Here is an 18926-nt window from a genome sequence, read left to right on the forward strand (position 1 = left end):
CTTCCTATCCACCTTTTTTCGTTTCAATCGGACAACTCCTTCTTGGTGCGTCGATTTTTTTGTTATAGAGTGTATTTCCTGGAGTCTCAACTTTTCACTCAAACGCATAAAAATCCTCGATGTTCAAGGGAACTTTTTACGATAATAATTTTTTGTTGTTGTTTGCTACCACATTTCCAAAAGCTGTAAAAAACCTATTACCATTGAAGCTATATTAGACATCTATTTTAGTATGTTAGGTACCTATTACCATAATACCTAAAACCAAAATATCTAATTAACTGAGCACCACTGGTGTCAATAACAAATTGGCAGTAGTTTGTTTTAAATGCCTCCGGAAATGCAATAATACCTTTTCTGTTTTCCCCTTTTATGAAAAGAAGCAGTTAGGTATTTTGGTTTCTATACAATCTTGTTTTGGGGGGGGGCATAAAAACCTCTATTCACAGTTCTTAAAATTGTATTAGCAGAGATACCAACTTGCACCGCTTTAAGGAAATAGTTTTTCTAGTGGTAAATATTTTTGTTGATTCGCTTGTTTGTAAATTTTATTTTAAAGCTAAGTTGCCTACCACTACATTTATCAGTATCCTTTCAACCTCAAATCATTAAGCTGTAAATAATGAACCTGGATTAAAACATAACATTATTTAAAATCTTTAGAAAATAATTATTTCAAAATATAGGTGTTGTTATTTATAAGCATAACACGATTCTTTTTTAAACATTCAATTTTAAATGAGGATCTTTGTACACATTACTAGTTAAAATAAATAATTATGTAGAACTAATTTTAAATACTTATATTTATAAATTATAAATAATTCAGCCTAAATCAAGGAAATCGTTTCAATACTCTTATAGAATGTTTTTTAAATAAATTTTAAAAAAATTAAAAAGAAAAATTAAACTCAAATTAGTGTTTATATGGTAAACCAACCAGTGAAGGAACACTACCCAGTGAAAGAACATTTCATATATATTGATTAAAAATAGGAATTTGTAAGTTTTTCTTTAGATTGATTGGTAACAATAGCTTACTGCCAAACAATAGAAAGTCATCTAGCAATGTTTTGGATTACCTGGTCAAAAAGACTTCTTTGAAAAAATTTTTGAAGTTGTTATTATCTCTGCAACACCTTGTTTCTTTGAAAAAATTATAAGGCGAGTGTTTGTATTTATATGTTTGAAGTGGAATTAATTGCGTGTAATAGTTTTATTTTTCTCACTGTGAAAAAGAGAATTCAAAATATAGTTATTGAAGTTACGTTTTATTTTTTTAAGCATCATAGCATAAAGTACTGAGAAAGGGGGTGTTTATTCACTGGATCACCAAACGGTGAAAAACCAGTGAAGGAACAAGTGTTCCTTTACTGGGTTTTTTTCTAAGTTGATGAAAATAAAAGATAAAATTTAATTTTCTTGTACCTTTAGTGATGTTCCGTATCAAAAGTATGTTAAAAATACGAAAAATAACTTCTAACCAGTGAGGGAACAGGTATGTTCCTTTACTGGGCATAGATTTCCCAGTGAATGAACAGTATGTGTTAATATGTTGACACTTTAATCTTCAATTCATGATTACAAAAAAAGTTAACATTTTCCAAGTATTTATATGTTATAATTTCAAGAATAGACTTGTTTTTAAATATTTGCATGGCTTATAAATTCCTAAAGAGCATTAAAAAATAACCAAAATTAAGTGTTCCTTTACTGGGTGTTCCTTCACTGGTAAGAGCTGTTCCTTCACTTGGTCTTCTTACTACTTGTTATTTGAACCTCCAATACTTTAAAAAAATATTATCTAAGTTATCTACAATTTTTTTACATAATTTGCAATTAGTAACAAATATGTTGACACAGTCATTTAACTGAAATTACGAATTTTGAAATTAATATGATTTTTTAAAACGCAAGCGAAGCTTAAGTGTTCCTTCACTGGTCAGTTTACCCTATCAATATTTTTTTTTTTAATTATGAGCTACCACAGCAGAATAATCATCTCTCCCTTTTCAAATACATTTGATAGCAGAAATAATTAAATCTTTTCATTTATGAAATAATAACTAAAACACTAAATGCGTACTTATGGAGAGGTTTTTTAGACTCCCTCAAGAATGTGAAATCGCAGAGGAGTGCCGAATTTTCATCTGATATGAGAACGTTGTCAAGTTTAAGATCAAGATGGCAAGCTCCCTTAGAATGAAGATAGTCCAATCCTTGGAGCACGTCTTTGAGCCAAGACTTCACGATATTGTAAGCTCCCTTACACGGATTCAAGTCTTGAATGGCGCCAAGCAATGTGGTTGGATACACTGGCATCAAGAAGACAAAAGTTTTTTGGTTCTCTAATTTGTGCATACCTATCAAGGAGACTAAGTTTGGATGACTCAGATTTTTCCACAACTCAGACTCGGCTTTTGCAACCATCTCGTACGGCACAATCTTTACTGCCAGCTCAGATTTATTTAAGGGCTCTATCATTCTGAACACTTGTCCAAAGGAGCCTGATCCAATATAGCCCAGGCTAGTATATTTTTTCTCTCTTTGCAATATTTCAATTGCTTCCTTAACACGTTTAGCGCGTTTATCATCTGAAGTTGTTTTCGCACCTCTCCACATTTTAAATCATATATTAAATAAATACGCTTTTTCTAAATTTATTTGAATTCACAGCATTTGATTTTAAACAGCTCAAATGATTAAGATAAAACAAATTGCAATAATAAGAGCTTTTCATTGTTGACTTAAATGCACATAAGGTTTGTAAGATTTGCAATGCGAATCATTTTGATTACTGGACAACCATTGTTGAAATACATTTCTAAATAGCATTGTTGCACTTGCTTTTTAAATTTACATCAGAGTTTATATATTTTTTTAAGTTTAAGCTATTGCCTCAAATATTTTCTTTAAACATCTTATAACCTTTTTATATCGCTACAAGTTTTTGTTCTAGTTGTTTTAATGATATAATTAATAGTAATTAATAATTATAAGTTTATACAGTAACGGCAAGAAAAATTTCACAAATTCAGCTCTTTTCACAGCTCCTGCATTGTATGCTTTTAAAAATATTTATTCCAAATCATATTTGTCACCAAAATTTTAAAAAAATATCACTTCAGAACAATAAAAACTAAAAATTTGTTCCTAGAATAAAAAATTAAAATTAAAGTTTCCTCTTGAGTTTTAAATACTGTCTTAAAATTTTAATTCCTTCATATCATTCAAATTTTAAGGTGTTTAAAAATTTTTATACAATAATATACCATAGCATAATATAATTCGTGGTACAAGAAACATGTAAATAAATTAACTCTCTCAAAGTTGTATTTACCTTGCAAAATTTCTTTTGTTAGCATTGTAACAGCACTTTTCAAAATATTTCATTTCAAATCAGTAAAGTAGCTGTAACATGCCATCAAGAGTTTTATAAAAAATTAAAAAACTTCTATGAAACAAATTATGCTGAAAATAATATGAAATTAAATTAATAGTACAATCTTTTCCGAGTTTCTAAATGTGCCATTTCATTAATTTTTTCACCAAGTAATGATCCATAAAAATAACATGGTCTTTCAACGCTATGTCTTAATAGGTGGAATTGCATTATATCTAAAAGTAAATAATATCATACTTGTAATACCAAGGATAATTTTTGAACATGAATGTATGATATAAAATATATATTTGCCAAGTCGTTCGAGCCTAAGTGGTGCCTAGAACCTGGTGTTCCTGTGTACTTCTCGTTTCCATAATTTTAGTTTTAGCATTTAAAATGCCTGTTGTGTTACATATTGAAATTAATATAGCTTAATTTCAATATAACACTTTGGGATAATGGATAAACTAGCTTAAAAGTACATTATATATGTATATATATATATATATATATATATATATATATATAAATATATATATATATATATATATATATATATATATATATATATATATATATATATATATATATATATATATATATATATATATATATATATATATATACATATATATATATATATATATATATATATATATATATATATATACATATATATATATATATATATATATATATATATATATATATATATATATATATATATATATATATATATATATATATATATATATATGTATATATATATATATATATATATATATATGTATATATATATATATATGTATATGTATAGATATTATTTAAGTTGTTTGAAGTAGAATGAAAAATAACTACAGTTTATTAATTAAAGTGGAGATCATATTAATACACTAATCTTATGTTTTCTTTTAAATTCGTCAAGTCTTTTAATAAATTTATTTTGGGTACCAAATGAAGGGGTATAAAATTAGATCGAAGGGTATTCAGCCGTCCCGTCTATATTAATGAGGCTCTGGGTCTGTCCATTAATGATGTCCCACTTTCTTAAAAATATTTTCGATCTTTCTTTGTCACGATTCAACCGAAATTCCCCGGTCTTAACACATTGTATTGCATAAATATATATTTACAATTCAGAAAAACACACTACCATGTAGATCATAATTCAAATTTTTTTTTTCTGATTGCCAAAATTTGACTTCCAATGTTGGCGCTAAAATACGGCGATATTTTGCTAAGCTAATGCTCTCACCAGCAACGTTTCCCGATATAGAGCTCATTTTCCCCTTTCTAAATTTTCGAAGTCCGTTTGTATTATGGAATCGTTCTGTACCTAGTCGCTTGTGTCCAACGCAGACATTATCTCGCATTGCGCATGCGTTAATAACGTAAACAAATATTTATTTTGAATTTGTATTGATTTTGTTATTGTCGACTGGTGATTTAGAGAGCAAATAATGACTTTGTTCAGGAAAAAACACATTACAACTTAGTTAAATGAGGAAGAAGAAGCAATGTTTAATGTTAAAATCAAAATCTTAGCTGATTTCAATGCTCTGTTGGATCTTGTCCGCCATTGCTTCTGTCGTTAACGCTACGTTGTAATCCAACAACAGTTGAATCGGGCGTCAGTCGTTTGTTCAAGCTGAGCGTTCGATGACGTATGCTGTCTGTGTCTAGCTCACAAACTGACCAATAAGGTGTTAACGCTGATTTCCAGCTGACGTTGTGTAACTCCGATCTCTGATTGGTTAATTTATGAGTTTGACAGCATACGTCATCGAGCGCTCAGCTTGAACGACAACTGCCGTCCAAATCAACTGCAGTTAGATTACAACGTGACGTTAATAACAGAAGCAATGGCAGACAACAGCCAACAACAGAGCATTGAAATCAGCCAAGATTTAATTTTAACATTAAACATAGCTTCTTTTTCCTCTTCTTCTTCATTTATCTAAGCTATAATGTGATTTTTCTGGGACAAAGTCAGTATTTGTTCCTAAAAGCACTGGTCAACAATCACGAAATCAATACAAATTAAAATAAATATTTGCTTACGTTACTAGCACATGCGCAATGAGCGATAATGTATGTGTTAGACCGACTGCTCAGAGCTAACAAAACGATATTTTTAAGGCGTCAAAATTATATCAACTTAACGCTGACGCCCAGTTAAGACGATTCTCCTAAGGTACCAGACCTTGCGCTAACAAACCAGTATTTTGTTGGCGTCAGGGTAACGTCAACTTAACGCTGACGCCCAGATAAGGTGCTTGTCCTAAGAAACCAGGCCTTAAGCTAATACTGTATCATGTGATTAAAAGATACAAAATTTTAGCAAAATATAATTTGAAAATTAAATTGACTCTGAAATAGATTTAAAACGAAATAGATCTCGATAAACGTAATTTGCTTTATTTTCATAAAATAACTTAAATCCTTTTCGACTATTTATTATTCAACTCTACAAAATGAGCAGCGCCTTATAAATATTCTATTACAAATCCTCTACGTAATATGAATTCTCTTGACTATATCGTATTTCTGCTAAAATCTATGAGACGTGATGAGAAATATCACATTAGCAGATATATCTATAAATAGACTAAATGCATTTGCTTCTTTACTCTCTAAGCTCCTTTAAGAAAACTGATGTCAAGAAATGCCGTTTTCTTTTACTAAAAATGAGTTAAAAATTGGATGCATATTCCATGGGGAAATTTCGTCTTGCATTTCTTATTTGTTTGAATTTTGTCTTCGTAATAAATAAATTCTATTTTAGGAGAACTCTATTCTATTTAAACAGTCTCACACCTCGCATGCATAAATGTCGGCCTTTATTTATTGATATAAATTCACTATTTGCATAAAAGTAACAACCTTGCAGTTAAACTAAGGATACTTTCGTTTAATTAAAATAAAAGGTTTTTGTTATTATAACCTTTTTAAAATGGTAAACTGTAAATAAAATTCAGATAGGGGATGATGTTGTTGTAGTTCATTTACGTCGCACTAGAGCTGCACAATGGGCTATTGGCGACCGTCTGGTAAGCATCCCAGAGGATGATCCGAAGACATACCAACACAATTTTGAACCTCTGCAGAGGGGAGGGCACCCTTGCTTCGGAAGCCCAACGACATGCACGCGAAGTCGAGCACTTTACGGTAGAACAGTTTGACGAGGACCAATACCGCACACCCTCGGTCCCTACGCACACTGATCCAAGTGGTCACCCACCCGCATACTGACCGCGGCCAGTGATGTTTGACTTCGGTGATCTGCTGGGAACCGTGTCTTAACGATCAGTCCACTGCGGGACCAGATAGGGGATGAACGAGGGGGTGAAAATTGCTGGTCCACGCGAAATTACTCGATGTAACATACTCAGCAAAGTGGATTGGACGCACGGGACGCGTTGCGTGGTCTCTGACCTCGTCGGATATTATATCACAAGTCTAATCCACTTATTTAGAAGAGGGATCACGCGTGCTGGTTCTTTTGGATAGCTTTCGTGTACAACGGATTTCAATTCGATTGTCAAATTGACATATCCAAGAAAGTGGACTATACGTGTGAGACACGTTGCATAGCCTCCTCGCTCACCAAATCTCAATCCATGCCTCATTTTCCCGCTTAATTTATTTTGAATGTCTAATATGTACGACGTCTGGAGAAGCATTGGTGGATCTCATAGCGCTGGTTGTAATCACTTCGGTAGATTTCGAAATCCCACATCTTTCAGTATATAGAGGAAGCGTTTCTGCGTTGTTGTAGAATGTTCAAAGGCGTCGTTAAGTAACTCTTTTAGCATCTCTTGTAGTAATCAAGCAAATAAATATTTTTATTGTTTGCTAGTTTATAGTCACTTTTGTAGTTGTTTCTCAGCGTTTCGTCTAAACCTGCATGGATTTTTGATTTATATCCATGCAGGTGATGTATCAAAATTTATCACATTGCATAGATATATAAATTATTTTTGCCTGAGGTTTGTGACTCTGTGGTCCATGGAAATTTTTTGTCCTCCTGATCTATTTCATAAATTCCTCTTCTGAATTTGTCAGTCAAACACGGTATTTAGAACTCTTGTCAAATATTAATTAATAAATATACAGGTTAAGGTTTGCAAGTTCAAGTTAATTAAGGTGAGGGGTTATTAAGGGTTAAAATTAATTTCAGGGTTTTATTTCAGCAAGGAAGAAATACGTAACAAAAACGTTATCAAAAATCTCAGGAATCATTATTGAATACTATGGGATTAAATACATCAAATCCAATCTTATTGTTTGGAGAATTTTGAAAATCTTTCGATTTGTCTTGATTTCTGAAAGAAACTATGATCTTTGAAACATTTGACTTATATTGTATTTGTTTAGTCTATATATATATATATATATATATATATATATATATATATATATATATATATATATATATATATATATATATATATATATATATATATATATATATATATATATATATATATATATATATATACATATATATACATATATATATATATATATACATATATATATATATATATACATATATATATATATATATACATATATATATATATATACATATATATACATATATATATATATATACATATATATATATATACATATATATATATATATATATATATATATATACATATATATATATATATATATATATATATATATATACATATATATATATATATATACATATATATATATATATATATATATATATATATATATATATATATATATATACATATATATATATATATATATATATATATATATATATATATATACATATATATACATATATATATATATATACATATATATATATATATATATATATACAATATATATATATATATACATATATATATATATATATATATACATACATATATATATACATATATATATATATACATATATATATACATACATATATATATACATATATATATATATACATATATATATATACATATATATATATATATATATATATATATATATATATATATATATATATATATATATATATATATATATATATATATATATATATAATATATATATATATATATATATAATATATATATATATATATATATATATATATATATATAATAAATAAATACAAGAAAACACTAAGAAAGTTAAGAAAAACAATAAGTATTATATATATATATAAGTATTATATATATATTAACTATATTACCAAAGAAGGTTTCTCTTGGATAATCACTAATAATCAACCGATTTTAGATTTCATTAAACATAATAAAATTAATTCTATTGCGACTTTTGATTTCCAGGATCTTTTCAATAGCATTCCCCCTTTCTAAACTAAAAGATGTCCTTTTGAATTGTTACCATGATTTTAAAAATATCCTTTGTTGCGATTTTGATTATTGGGAAATTCTTATTTGGGAAATTCTTTTTGTCTTTTTAGTAATTATCTTTACAATGGAAGGGATATTTTTCTTCAAATTAATGGAATACCACAGGGATCTAATTATTCATCTCTCTTAGCTAACTTATTTTTGCATTATTATGAAAAAAATTATACTCTGAGTATTAAATTTGTTTTTAGATATATCGATGACTTAATTATCTTTAATTTCCAAGATTTTACTGTTTTATTGAGTGATATATACCCTGAGGAATTAATCTTACTTCGTAATCATGATGATAATATTAATTTAAATTTTTTGGATTTGGGTATTATGAAAGTTGAAAATATCTGCTTTGTTGATTTATACGATAAAAGAAATGATTTTAATTTTAATATTAATAAACTAGTTACTTGGAATTCTAATGTTTCTAGGATCATCTATTTAAATACCACTTTTAATGAAATGAACAGAATTAAAAGAATATGCAGTAATATTTATTTATCCAAAAAACAAATCGATAAACTCTTTCAAAATCTGATAAAAAACAATGGATACCCAACTAATGTAATAAAATTTTATATAAAATCATTAAATTAATCGTATATTTTGGTGGATATATTTACTAAAAATTCTTTTTGTTAATTTTTATGATTTTCCCATGTGCAAATCCATTTCAGGCCAAAATTCATTACCAAAATTATTTATCAAATAATTTCTTTGTTAATTTATATAATTTTTCCATGTGCAAATCCATTTCGGGCAAATCCGTGGTTAGAATTATTTACCAAAAATTCCTTTACTAAATAATTTACTTTGTTAATCTATACAGTTTTTCCATGTGCAAATTCCATGTGCTGAAGAAACATTTTTATCTGTGCCGGACTGCCTAAAAATTGAAAATTTGGACGATTTAAAGTTTTTTATTACCTCAACCTGTAAGTTAAACATTAATATTTTACATATAAATATTAGAAGTTTAAGAGCCAACTTTGATAATTTTATTTCACATATTTCTAGCATGATTGAAAATATAAGTGTCATAATTATGTCGGAAATTTGGATTTACCAAAATGAAACTAATTTTTACTCAATAGATGGTTATAATTCATTCTTTAATTGCAGAAATAATAATCGCTCTGGAGGTGTTTGTGTTTTTATTAAAAAATGTCTTGATATTTCAGAGTTAGCTATACATTTTGTTTCCGCAGAATCTATATTACTTTATTGCAAATCTTTAGATTTATTATTTCTATCTTTATATAGATCTCATGATTTTACTGTTGATTTTTTTAATACTGAACTTAAAGTAATAATCTCTAAGCTTAAATATCCTAATATAATACTGATGGGTGATATAAATATTGATATTCTAAGTGATGATTTTATTACTCATGAATATATTAATTTATTATGCCAATTTGGATTTCAAAATTACATAGACAAACCAACTAGAGTAAATTCCTCATCAACTTGCATTGATCATGTCTTCGTAAAAACAAATAAATTTTCAATCAAATCCGGAATATTCATAAATGACATAAGCGATCACTATCCAACCTTTTGCAGTGTTCATTACGATGAGGTAAATAAAATTAAGGAAGCTGAAAATAAAATTTCAATCAACTATAATAAGCTCAATAATTATCTGTCAAATTACAAATTTAATTACAATCCTCAAGATTCTCTTGATCAACAATATCGAAGTTTTGTTTTCAAACTCAATAATTTAAAAAATAATTTTAAATATAAGCATAAATCAAACAAAAAAGCCAAAAATAACTGGATGACTAATAATATCTTGATTTTAATTCGAAGAAAGGAAAAACTATTCAAAAAAACTAGAAAATATCCATGGGATATTATTTGCAAAACAGCATATAACACTATAGTTTCTGAGCTTAAGAACTTAATTAAAACAGCAAAATCAGAATATTTCAAATTCAAATTTTTAAATTGTGATTCAAATAAACAAAAATGGGATCTTGTAAATGGTATTATTGGTAATCAGAGCAAATCACTTACTTTACCTGATATTTTAAACGACTATGAATCTTCTGATCAATTCAATAAATCATTTGCAAATGCCTACAATACCTCAAACCCAAATTTAAACAGTTTGCAAATATATATTTCAGCAAGTTTAACCTCGTTTGTTTTCCTAGAATTGAATGATTGTGAAGTACTTCACTTAATAAATTCTCTTTCTAATAAAAACTCCTTTGACTATGACGGTATTAATGTAAAATTAATTAAACTATTTGCTCTCAATAATATAAATTTTATAACTAATTTCATCAATACCTCAATCAAGTCATCCATATTTCCAACTTCTTTAAAAAGAGCAACCATAACTCCTATTTTTAAAACCGGCGATAAAAACTGCCTATCAAACTATAGACCAATTTCAATATTACCTGTTTTTTCCAAAATCATTGAAAAAGCTCTAGCTGATAAAATGTACAATTATTTAAAACATACAAATTTTTTCTCTGTTAATCAACATGGATTTATTAAAGGCAAAAGTACAGAAAAAGCTCTTTTGGAATTTTCAAAATTTATTCATAATAGTATTGCCGAAAATAAGACAACAGTAGCTATATTTCTTGATATATCAAAAGCTTTCGATAATGTCAATCACAATCTTTTAATTAAAAAATTAGAATTTGCTGGTTTCAGAGGAATTATGTTAAATTGGTTTGTTTCATATCTTTCAAACAGAGAACATAGAGTTAAAATCCGAAGTAATTTTAGTAATTATATTTTTTCAAACCGTGGTGTTCCTCAAGGATCTATTCTAGGACCCTTATTGTTTATTATATTCATCAATGACTTTTGTCAACTCAAACTTTTTGGTAAGATAATAACGTATGCTGATGATTCCGTAATTTTGTATTCTTGCACTGATTTAAATCAACTAATTTTTCAAATTCAATCTGATTTACGCATAATTTCAAAATGGTTTACAATAAATGACTTAAATTTAAATCTAAATAAAACTAAATATATTTATTTCAGTTTAAGAAAATCAGAATTTAACTTAAATTTAAAATTTCACTCTCTCTCCTGCAAAAGTACTAATGAAAATTGTCAATGCTATATTCTACAATCTGTAAACAATATCAAATATTTAGGACTATATATCGATTCTAATTTAAAATGGAAAACACATATTAACAATTTAGTTAAAAAATTGCGTTTCGTTTTAGTTAAATTTTATCACCTTAAGAATAAAATTCATTTTAATTTTGTGAAAGCACTCTATTACTCCTGGTTTTATTCTTTAATTAATTATGGTGCGATAATATATGGCGGTGAATATAAAACTAATTTACTTCCCTTAATCTCAGTTCAGAATAAATGCTTCAAGATTATTAATTCTCTAAATATAAATAATTCAAGTGTAACTACTACCAATATATATACAAGAATTAACCTATTACCATTTCGCCATAATGTATTTTTTCGTATTTTACTCTATTTACACAACAATAAATTAATATGCAAATTAAAAACTAATGTGTCTGAAAGGAGACCAACTGAAATGTATGAGATTCCCTTCTTTACAAAAGAAATTTCACGAAAACAGTTTTTTTACTTAGCACCTAAATTATATAATAAATTACCATTTCAGTTGCAAAACATCAAAATATATTCTTCTTTTAAGCGTGCTTTATTTCAATTTGTGATGAACATTCACGATTTAGATCTCTATTTTTCACTTTAAAGGAAGCATTTGCTTTTTTATACCAGTCTTGTGCCAATCCAAACGAATTTCTTATGTTACCTTTGTTATTTTTTTTATTTATTTATTTATTTTTTTATATATATAGTTTCATGCATTTTTTTTTTGTTTTCTATTATTACAGTGTTCAACAATATATGACGTCTTATGATGAGCAAAATAATCTATGATTGTATTTTTTTTTTTTTTTTTTTTAAATTTCTATTTTAAATTTATTGTATTACTTTTCTTTGTCGCCTGGACAGGATTTTCCTCTTGACGACGAATATATATTCTTTGTATTTATGTGTTTTTGTTCTCAATAAAGTTATATTTGTTTGTTTGAAAAAAAAAAAAAAAAAAAAAAAAAAAAAAAAAAAAAAAGAAAAAAATCCATTTCGGGCAAATCCGTGGATAAAATTGTTTGCTAAAAATTTCTTTATTAATTTATACAATTTTCCATGTGCAAATCCATTTCGGGCAAATCCGTGGCTAAAATTATCTACTAAAATTTTTTCTTTGTTAATCTTTCCATGTGTAAATCCATTTCGGGCAAATCCGTGGTTAAAATTATCTGCTAAAATTTTTTCTTTGTTAATTTTTCCATGTGCAAATCCATTTCGGGCAAATCCGTGTTAAAATTATCTGGTAAAATTTTTCTTTGATAATTTAAATAATTTTTCTATGTGCTAATCCATATCGTGCAAATCCGCGGCTAAAATTATTTGCAAAGCAGGTAATTTATGTTTCTCTTTTCTATTTTTTCTTAAATAAACATCTATCTTCTAAAACTATTTATGATAAATTTTTTAAATTATCCAGTATAATATTACCATGCGCACATCCATTTCGGGCCCATCCTTGGTAACTAACAAATCAAAACACAGAATAACAAATCACTTCAGCAGTGCAGTAAGAACGACACTTTAAAACCCTCTTGTTACACTCAATTTGTGCCTTTGTTTTCATCTTTTGTTTTCATATTTTGTAATCTGGCAATCTTTCTGCGAAAACATTTTTAAATCATTCTTGAAAAATATCCGTCCAAGTAAGTTGTTATGATTTTGCTACTCGCTTTATAGTCCCCCCTTTTTAATGTTTTTTAATGTTTTTTCTTTTTATTTTATTTTATTATCTGTTTTTACATGTTATTTTTACTTTTTATGATCTATTTTTTTGTAGTTATTTTATAAAAAATTTTTTTGAGTGCTCCTCACACTATTGTATTAATATATTTTGCTTTGGCTTTATTGATACAATATCAGAAAGCACTCTGTTTTGCGGATATAATCGTGTGGGCTGAAGAAAAGATTATATCTTTTTTTTTCGGCTTTTTTTCCGGCTTTTTATTCCGGTTTCTTAATTAACATTTCATTTTTTTTTTTTTAAATAAAATGTTGTTTGTTATTTTTTCTTATTATTTCCCACCCCCTTTTTTTCATATGTCTATAATTTTTCTTTGTTTTATTCTTCATTTTGAACTTATATATATATGCTTAAAGCATGTAAAACGAAACATATGATTTGATTTTTCATACAATCAAAAAATTAAATTTAAGAATATAAACTTATTTAGACAACAATAGCTCTGACTTAACAATTTTGATTTAATTGATATGAGGTACAATTATCTCTCCAAATATTTTCCCCTTATAATTATTTCGTTGCAAATAACACGAAATTTGCTCCAAGCACGCAAAAGGAAATTTAATTTATTATTTTCTTTTTCCAAGAATTAGATGGTTAAATAGAGCAGTAGTAATTAACGTGAAAAAATTATCATTGAAAAACAAGCATCTCAAAGTAAGAAAGATGTTTTTGCATGAAATTTCGCCTTTTAATGGAAATTATGGATAATTGGAAAAATTGAGTCTCGTAATTTTCTTATAATCTAAGGTAATTTATCAATGTCTCCATGTAGCGAAAAAAAAAAGGCTCATTAGCATAATTTCGTTTTTTGTTTATTTCTTTAATACGGGGTTTTAATATCGCTGTTACAGCATTTTTAATTCCTCTTTAAGAACGTCAGCTGTTTGATTAATTCTGATTTTTGCGAAAGATATGAAAGGTGAGAAGTAAAAAAATAGACTGAAATAAACTTTTCTTGAAAAATTGTACATTATAAATATCTCTAATTATGTGCCTAGTTCAGTATTTCCATGAGATATTGGCACGAATTAAATAGTTAAGTTATAAATTGCAAATTATCACTCAAATTATTAAAAGGGGGATTTTTGGTATTCAGAAAAGTAGGATAACTTTAGATTAAAAGGATTTTATTATTTGGAGAATTGATGCGTTTTTGTGGTTAAAATTCAAACAAAGCAAGAAAAGTTTCGTTTTTTTCCTGCATATTAACGTTTGGTTTAGAAAGAAGTTCCATTATTGCGAGGTTAATTAATTTTTTAGTTCTTTTTTAACTTAACTATTTTTTATTTCTAAGTTTATATACATATATATGTAATAAAAAAATTATAAATACTTTTGTATTAATAAAAGCATTAAAACTCTTTCCTTTTCATAAAATATCTTTGTTAAAGAATTGGTGTAGAAATTCTATTTTGGGACTTCAAGGCTGAAAACATAGCATTGAATTATAATTAGATTTATATTTCAGAGGAGGAGTTATTTTTAGAATCTTGTCCGCCTTCACTTCCATAATAGGAAGCATTAAATGATTTTCCATAATGCGTAGAGTTACAAGGTATGTACGACTGGAACCTGTTTACATCAAAATCTGTAAGTTTTTAATGCGAGAGCAATGGTTTTCGCATGTCTCTTGCTGAATAACGTGTTCCAATAAACATCTGCCGGAACCATCCGGAGTTTTGTTCACACCCCCTCCCTTGAGGAGTGGGGATTTGAACTGTTATAACCATCAGCCTACCTTTAAATAAACCTTTTTATAATGTATTATGGCTTATGACTGCATTATTAAAGCTGAATACAGCAATGACAACAGGGATGTAGCCCTGTTCTTATATATATATATATGCAATACAAAAATTATTAAAAATACTTTTGTATTAATAAAAGCATTAAAACTCTTTCGTTTTCATAAATTGCCTTTGGTAAAGAATAGGTGTAGAGATATTCTATTTTGGGACTTCAAGGCTTAAAACATGCCAATGAATTATAATTAGATTTATATTTCAAAGGAGGAGTTATTTTGGAATCTTTCCCTCTTTCACTTCCATATTACGAAGCATTAAATGATTTTCGGTGATGCGTAGAAATACAAGGTATGCAGTGACTGAGCCTCTTTACCTCCTTTTCTATTAGTACTTAATGCAGGAGCGATTGTTTTTGCGTGACTTCTGTTGTACGATGTTGCCAACCTAAGCTTAGTCACTACTGTCTTGATATTAGTCCACCCTCCTCCAGCTGGGAGTGTGGGTGAGATTTCTGTTTACACCATACTCCAGTAAATAAAGCCTGTGAAAATCTATCGGCTTATGATTTCTACTAACGTAAATTAAAAACACTACCAAAATTAACGGGGTTGTTGCCCTGTGATTATATATATATATATATATATATATATATATATATATATATATATATATATATATATATATATATATATATATATATATATATATATATATATATATATGTATATGTATATGTATATGTATATATATATATATATATATATATATATATATATATATATATATATATATATATATATATATATATATATATATATATATATATATATATATATATATATATATATATATGTATATATGTATGTATATATATATATATATATATATATATATATATATATATATATATATATATATATATATATATATATATATATATATATATATATATATTCTATTTAGAGTCCGCTCAAATATTATGCAAGCTTACGTAGAAATATTTTTAGATTTTGGAGACACCCTCTCACTCCTCGTCTGCAAACCGCATCACAAACCCTCTCCCATGCTTACGTAACAAAGTCGTAAACCCCCGGTTTTTGCCTAAATTGTGACTTTTTTTTACAGTAATACGATTCTAGCTTTAAATTCAAATAAAAAATTTTACTTAGTGCAAAACAAAATGTACGTTTCAATTCATTTTCTAAAATTTTAACTAAAATGTTTAGGATTCTTTTGAGTTTTCCTTTTTTCGTTCATAGCCCGTGACAATGTCTTTTTTTTTTCATTCTCATTTCTTTCCTTCGATTCAACTCTTATTTCAAATTAGAAATTTTTCACTGTGCAAATTTTTTGTTGCATTTTCTATTTGGCCTTTCTATAAATTTTTATCATAAGAGAATTTTAATATTTTACGTAAGCAATTCTCATATTCCTCTTTCCCTTTCTCATCAAAATAAGCAAATAACAACCCCCCGCGCACGTTAGGGGTTTACAGCCCCTTATATGAATTCAACTTTAGTTTTGTTACTCGCGAAAAGAAAAATGTCGACTGGGGGGGGGGGTCTGGATTTTAAATATTCTTTAAATTGTATGTTTTTTTTTTTGTTTTTTTTTTAATTAGCTGTTTGTTGTATTTTGAAGTTTGATGAACAAAATTTCAACCATTATTTGAGATAGATTTTCAGTTTGAAATTAATGTATTTGTGAAGTGGCTGTGGGGCAAACAATTTTTTATATGTCGAGAAATTTTGGGAATTTTTAAATATTAATTTTATTGCAATCCTTTTTTATCAATGTTAATTCGTTATCCATTAGAATATTGGAGATATCTCCCCTTTAATAATTGTACCCAAGGATCAAAACAACTGTTTAGCATTACTGACCCCGGATGCGAGCAGGCTGCTGACGTTTGCGCACAAAGACCTGACCCTTATGATTTTTGAGAAAACGATGGCATAAACTATTAAAAGAACTTCTTGAACTTCCAGGAAAGACTTTACAATTGTGAACTTTCCTGGCAAAGTTCTAAAACTTTTTTTTCGAAAGCCCTGTCGTCACAGGAAATAACTCATTTTTTCAAATAATGTGACTAATGTCACTTTTAAAAAGACGCTATACCATGGGAGAAACCCTTCACGGGAAAAAATTCTATTTCACCTCCATAGGTAATTTAAAAACTTAAGTTTAGAAAACGTGACATCACGCAGGCATACCCTGAAACGAAAAATTCAAAACATGTAAATATATATATATATATATATATATATATATATATATATATATATATATATATATATATATATATATATATATATATATATATATATATATATATATATATATATATATATATATATATATATATATATATATATATATATATATATATATATATATATATATATATATATATATATATATATATATATATATATATATATATATATATATATATATTATATATATATATATATATATATATATATATATATATATATATATATATATATATATATATATGGGCCATTCTCACGAAAACTGTCATTTATATGAATGTATATGAATAGAAATATGTAATGGCATTATAAAGAAAGTATATATCCTATAAATTATACTTAATATTTAAATTAATTAATTTTTTAAATAATTAATTTATAATTAAATAATTTATAATAATTAATAATTAATTAATTAATTAATTTAATAAATAAATAAATTAATTTAATAAAATAATTTATTAATTTTTCAATTTATTTTTCAAATTAATTAATAAGTAAATTAATTATTTTCACTATTTAAAAAGTGAGGGAATGACACTAATAGTGAGGGAATGATATTTTATTTTAATACATGTTTTTATCTAAGTTACATCTACCTAAAGTTTAAAAATTATAACATACTAAGTATATCTAGTATTTACTATAATTTAGTCTTATATATTAAATAGTTTTTACAGGTTTGGGAAATAAAATTGGCTGGCACGATTGAACGAAAAAAAATTTAATAATATGCTCATCTTGAATCATTCCCTCACTTCAGCGTCATTCCCTCACTTTATACACTAGTGAGGGAATGACGAATTCAATAAAATTTGAAAATAACAGTTAGGCCTAATTAATTTCTGAAGTCAATCACATACAATTATATTCATACAAGAAAGCAACATATAATTATCAACTTTCTCGATGAAGTTGTATTTTATTTTACTCTAAAAAATGACATGAGGGAATGACAAATGTAAAAAATTTTGCCTGGTTTGATTCATTCAAATTTATTCCACAGCAAAGCTACTTTAAGTGGAAGATGGAAAAATACTGCAATTTTGTTCTATGATGCCAGTTGTTAACTTCTGAAGTTTTTATTAAAATATTTTTATTCTAAGAAGATTGCAGGTGATAAGAACATTGTTGTGAGGGAATGACGCGAAACACTGGGGACAAAGTTTAAAATAGTGCTGTGTTAATATTTTTATTAGAAATTAAATTTAAAATTGATTTTCTGAATTC

Source organism: Parasteatoda tepidariorum, chromosome 10, assembly GCF_982258835.1.
Source record: "Parasteatoda tepidariorum strain Cologne lab strain chromosome 10, Ptep-v5.0, whole genome shotgun sequence".
Taxonomy (NCBI): domain Eukaryota; kingdom Metazoa; phylum Arthropoda; class Arachnida; order Araneae; family Theridiidae; genus Parasteatoda; species Parasteatoda tepidariorum.